We start from the raw sequence: 6,370 nt of genomic DNA on the forward strand, positions 1-6,370 counted from the left end.
AGGGATAGAGGTCCATCAATTCATGCTCATTCCCAAGGAAGAAAAATCACCAATCAAGAAGAACATGAAAAAGAAAAGCAAAGGCTTGAGCCAAAGAAACATAAGATCTTGCCCCAGAATTCAGTTTGTTGTCTTTGTTGAGTGTGACCAGTCTGGGACTGGGAAGTCTCGGGGAAGATCTAGGTCAGTAGTACTTGAATGTGTGGTCCCTGGCCCAGCAAAAGCAGCAGCAGCAGCATCTCCTGGGAACTTAATACCATTGCAAATTCTCAAGCCCAATGGGAGACCTGTGAGGCAGAAACTTGAGAGGAGGGAGACCCAGCAATCTGTATTTTCACCAGCAAGATACACTGTAGGGGCTTTTCCACACACACAATACCAGTGCTTCCCAAATCTGTCGGACCATATTCACCACCTCACCTGGGCAACTTGTTAAAATATTCCTGAGCTATATCCTAGTATCAATAAAACCCAGAATCTCTGGGTAGGAACTTATATTCAGATGATCAACATGGTTTGGGAGCCAGCAAATAATAGTGACTGACACAGTGAACAATGAATTTTCAAATGCCATTTTTCCTTGCTAGGTAATTAAGGGTAATGAATACCACAGGCTCTACAAGTCTGACTCAATACCTAATTTGATTGATACCTTCTTATTTTAATGACTTGATACCTTATTTCTTATTCTGATGGTTTTTGATGACTGTCTCCTGTCTCACAATTTCCTATCATTACATCCGTCAAACACCGTATGGGACTGAATAAATGCCTACCAAATTCAAACCCTGTGATTTTAGTTGTGGTCTAAAAACCTGCTCTTGAAAATGTACCCAGGATTCAAAATATCCAAAAGAAAGCACCCAGCCTTGGAATGCAAATATGTATCTAATTCAGAACTTTTTCTTGTTCCTGCTTCTGCAAGGAAGTAGATGTTCTATCACAATGATTCAGCATTGTTTTAAATATATATACACAAATAAATATGGGAGGAACTGAGCCAATATTATGTCTAAAAACAAAAACCAGAAAATTTTTCCAGAGCCGAAAGAACAGATATTATCATAGATTCATCTTAAAGCAATAATATTTTAAAGAATTTTCCCGTTTTAGAATTCTTCCAAAATCTGGAATTTATGCAGCTCATCTGCAAATAATACTGACCGGTCTACTCTAATTTTATGTGTTCTCAGACAAGGTAATAGTTTTTGACTTACTTTCCTCAAGATACAAGAAGGCCACAGTCCAGTGAGAAAGGGCCAAAAATAATCAGTGATCACTGTAATATTAAAAAAAAAAAAGTCCCAATTATTGGTTATCTTCAGATAGTTTAGTGGTTAGAGCCAGAAATCTTATATAAAATCAAAATTTGGGAAGTGGCTACCACTGTTTAGGAAGTGCTACTACCACTCCCATAAGACATGGAAACAATTTCAGTAGTTCTTAAAACATAGAAGAGAGCACAGGAAGAAAACACAGCCTTGATTAAGTAATTGCCCCTTACGACATTAAAAAGAAACCACTATGAAGTTACGTAGTTACGTAGTAATAAAGGATTCTTTCTTATTATATGGTATCATCTTCAAAAAAAAAGAAAAAAGAAAAACAGAACCCTTCTATAGAGCACAAAACCTGGAAGGCAGTATCAAGAATGTAAACCATTTTACCTGTAAAAATAAAGGGATTAGAACAGCAGAATAAGGAATTTAAAAAGTAACAGATCCCTAACTCATGCTGTATGCAAAATAAAGATCGAAATATAGTATCACAAAAATATTAGAAGCCATCAAAGGAAAAGTAATAGAATGAATGTCCCCCCAAATAAAAATACTAGCAAGAGACTGCAGTATTTAACGGAAGATTGAGATCCATAAAGTCTGTGTACAAATCAGAAAGAAAAAATCCAAGCAACCAACAGGAAAATAAAGATTAGAACTCGCAATTCACAGAATGCAATGGTCAGAAACAAACATACAAAACAGGAAAAGTGGTTGGCCTCACTAGTGATGTAGCAAAGACATTAGGGCTCAGAGCCAAACAGCCAAGAAAGAATTCTTGAGATGTCTTTGGTGCAAAAAGGTGAGTTTATTAAAGCACAGGGACAGGACCTGTGGGCAGAAAGAGTTGCAGTAGGGTCAGGAGGAGTCCCCAGTATATACTTTCAAGTTGGGAGGAGATTAAGGATAGCACAAGTCTAAAGGAATTTGGAAGCAAGGTCTCCAGGACCTTGAAGGGTCTAGCTATTGTTGGGAAAAGGTCATTTACTGCGGTCTAATAAAACCTCAGTCAAGAGACCCTTCAGATGTGTATTGGTGGGCCATATGCTTGGGGGGTAACTGCCAACAGTTTTACAAGTTTAGAGATAAAGGAAATTTCTACTTGTCAAAGTATTAACATTGAGGCAGTTGAGTCCCTAGAGGAATGTCACTCTGCCTGCTTCAAGGACTTGTCAATGGGCTGTAGGTAGTAAGGAAATTTAGTAATTTTTCTTCTGCCTTTGTTTCCCAAATCAACTGGTGTCAGGAAAATGCAAAAAAGATGCCATTCTCTCACCTGACAGAATAACAAAATTACTGTATTTGCTGTTTTGGGACATTCTTGTCCCTCAACAAGGTTGTCTGAATATAACATGTGTTCCATGTGAAAGGTCCAACACTGAGGACCCTACTACTGCTCTGGACTGGCAGCTGCGGACAGGACCAACTCCCGGGGTAGGAGTATTTGAAGGAAAGGCACATCTCCCCATGCCATGTGGGATATGGAAGGGGAAGCCTGGGCACTGCCTAGTCCTTCTCTTAGAGTACCGAATCCTCTTCAGGCCCCTGAACAGAAAGCAGATGCACTGAATACTGAGGAAATGTTTAAAAAAATTTTCTTAACTTTTAAGTCCTTAAGTCTTACAATAGCATCAGCAAAACCAGTAAAAATATCTGTGATACATTGGTAAGGGCATGGATAAAAAGAAACTCTTGTGAACTTGTCAAAGAATAATTTTCAAAAGTTGGAAACAAGATAGTAAACACAGGTCAAAAGACTCCTTTAACTTATTATCAAAGGATCCCAAAGGATGATATGAGACGATACTGGAAGAGAATGCACGAGTAAAATTACAGTCAAATGATTAATGTCCTACAAGGCTAAACAACTATGACCTCCCTTCTACTAGAGAAAATGAACAGGTCACTCTACCAAACAAAATTCATTTGTGGCTTATCAGGCCTTACAGAGTCTGGGCCCTAATGAATCAGTCAAACAAAAAGGGTCAGTTAACCATTAGGTATATTCGTTAGATACTGCTCTAGTACAGTGACTTCCCAAACATTTTGGTCTTAGGACTACTTCACACTCTTAAAAATTATTGAGATCGCCAAGAACTTTTGTTTCTATGGGTTATATTTATTAATATACATAGCACTAGAAATTAAAATTTAAGCATATAATGCACTTAAAAACAAAAAACCATTTACATATTCACATGAATTAACATTTTTAAAATCTGTTTTCTAACACAAAAAAGTAGTGAGCTGAGTGGCATCATTTTAAAGTTTTCCAGATCATTGGCATTTAAAAATAATAATTTATTGATGACATTAATTCAATAATTACAAGGTTACAAAGACTATAACAGGCAAAACAAAGATAGCCAGCAAGAGTACTAACAACTTGAGTTAAGCCCTAAAAACTCACGTATGTTTATCCTCAACCTACCACTTTAGAAAATTCTAGACAACACAAGAATAGCCAAGGACACTTCCCATTAGCTGTCATAGTGAAGACAGCATCACATATCATATAGCTTTTGGAAAACTATTCATACATAAAAAATTAGAGTGAAAAGAGCAAATAATGTCCTAGAATTATGAAAACAGTTTGAATTTCACAGACACCCTGAAAGGTCCTGGGCCACACTTTGAGAACTACTGCTCACGTGACACTGAAAGGGCATATGCCAACCTATTTTTATTTCAAGTTTCGATATGTTTTCTAAACATATTTTTAATAAGAATTTATTTTGATATAGCCTTCTAAAGGCCATTCGACCTTTGAGCCCAAGACTCCTACAGAAATATTCATAGATAAAAACAAACACACACACAGAGTGTGTATCACTGTAAATTCAGCAGTGTTCACTGTAGTCTCATTAACATTAGAGAAAAACTGGAAACAAATTTCCCCATAGGGGAATGATGTTAAAAGTGAAAGCATATATATGCATACATGCATATATTTACATATATATACATAAATATCCATGACATACCGTCAAGTGAAAAATTTGCAAGGCAATATCTATGATGATTTTTCTATTTAAAAACAAAATTTATATGAGCATATTTAGACATTTGTAAATATGTGTATCTTAAAAGACTGGAAATGCACTCCAAACTATTAACAGTGGTATCTCTGGGTAATATGACGATAAGAGTATAGGGCAAAACAAACCTCACTTTTTTATTTTATATATTACTGGATTATTTGAATTTTTCAATGAGCATATTACTCTTGTCATAAAAAAACAACAAAATGAACAACAAGGTAACTAAGAGAGACACACTGCTAAACGCAATGTGGTATCCTGAACCGAACTATCAAAAAACGACACAATGGAAGACTGGAGTAACCAAAATAAAGCCTAGAGTTTAGCTTTACAAATTAAATAAAAACAGAAATGTAACTAGAAAAACGTACAGATGCTATGTGTTCGAAAATAGCTGACTCAGGAAATGGTGGTACTGCCCTCCAATAGCCAGTTAGAGACTGACAGAAATCACAGTATGGAAACCTTCACACAAACTATGAAAATTTCTGAAGTGAAGCCATTATAGGTTGTTCCGGGGGTGCACAAAGACACATTACAGTCAACTGGTAAAACGGATCAAGAGAAGACCCCAAAGTGTTTCACAGTGTGCACTGCACTGCAGGGCACAGTCTACGGCAACTGTGATCAAGAATGGAAATGTCAGTTCAGGCATATTCTGAGTATCTGTCTCCTCTATTACTCCATTTACTCACGTTTACTGGTTTCCTCCTCTTCCAATTTTGAAATAACCATTTCTTATGCCACCCTCAAGAAGCCCCCAGCTATGCTAACAGGAGACTGTTCTGGAACAAGCTTCCACCACAGTCGAAGTGGCTTTCCATTCCCAGAGTGACCATTCAGTCCATTTCAGCCTTGTGTATCTGGCAAATACATACTGGACAAAGGAAGCCAACAGGGCAACTTTCAAATGCTTATTAAATACAAGGCAAGCCCCCGGCCCTGGCCTGTTCCTTCAGCAGGGCTTTCCTATCTTCCTCTCCCCTCACAACAAGAGCAACGGTAAGCTCTACTGCGCTTGGCACTGCCATTTGCACATTTAAATGAAGATACATAGTCCATTTCAGAATTTAAATGTCTACTTTTTCATGGAAAAGAGGAAGGTGACCAGTAGTAAGTAGCAAATTGAGCAAATTTTAAATATGTCCAAAATATACTTTTCTAATCTGGCACTTGAGCTACATAAACAAGGTACAAAATGAAATACACAGAATGATCTCAACTATGTTATCTTAACAAGTTATAGAAACTTCATTTGTCTGATTGGATAGTTGATGATCTTAAGGAGTTATTAAATTTGAAGATATGGTGGGGGTTTTTCTAAGTCCTTACCTTCTAGAGATATATACTGAAATGTGTAAGAATAAAATAATTAAGATGCCTAGGCATTTGATTCTAAATAATTTCAGGTGGGGTGGGGAGGGACTGGTGAGGTATGGATAGAAATGAGACTGGCCACAGACTGATCGAGCACTGAAACTGCACGACGGGTGGGAAGATGGGTGTCATTGCATTACTCTATACTTTTACTTTATACTTTATAATATACTTTACTATATACTTTATACTTTAAAAAGCCTTAACAAGGAAACGGGGCACCTGGATGGCTCAGTTGGTTAAGCGTCTGCCTTCGGCTCAGGTCATGATCCCAGGGTCCTGGGATCAAGCCCCATGGCAGGTTCCCTGCTCAGTAGAGAGTCTGCTCCTCACTCTCCCCCTGTTCTTGCTCTCTCTCTCTCTCTCTTTCTCTCATGTGTGTGCTCTCTAATAAATAAAATCTTTCTAAAAAATAGCCATAAAAAGGAGAAATATTTTTAAAGAAGCTTATTCTAAAACTGAAGAATTTAATGAATGAAGAAATTAAGTCTAGACTAAAACAGTGGACTATCCCTCTCCTTATGCTACAAATTCCTTGAAATGATATTTAAAACAAAACAAAACAAAAAACTGAAGATTTAGGGGCGCCTGGATAGCTTAGTCATTAAGCTCCTGCCTTTGGTTTAGGTCATGATCCTAGGGTCCTGGGATCAAGTCCTACATCAGGCTCCCTGC

Source organism: Mustela putorius, unplaced genomic scaffold (assembly GCF_011764305.1).
Source record: "Mustela putorius furo isolate JIRA1106 unplaced genomic scaffold, ASM1176430v1.1 tig00000179_pilon_pilon_pilon, whole genome shotgun sequence".
Classification (NCBI taxonomy): Eukaryota; Metazoa; Chordata; class Mammalia; order Carnivora; family Mustelidae; genus Mustela; species Mustela putorius.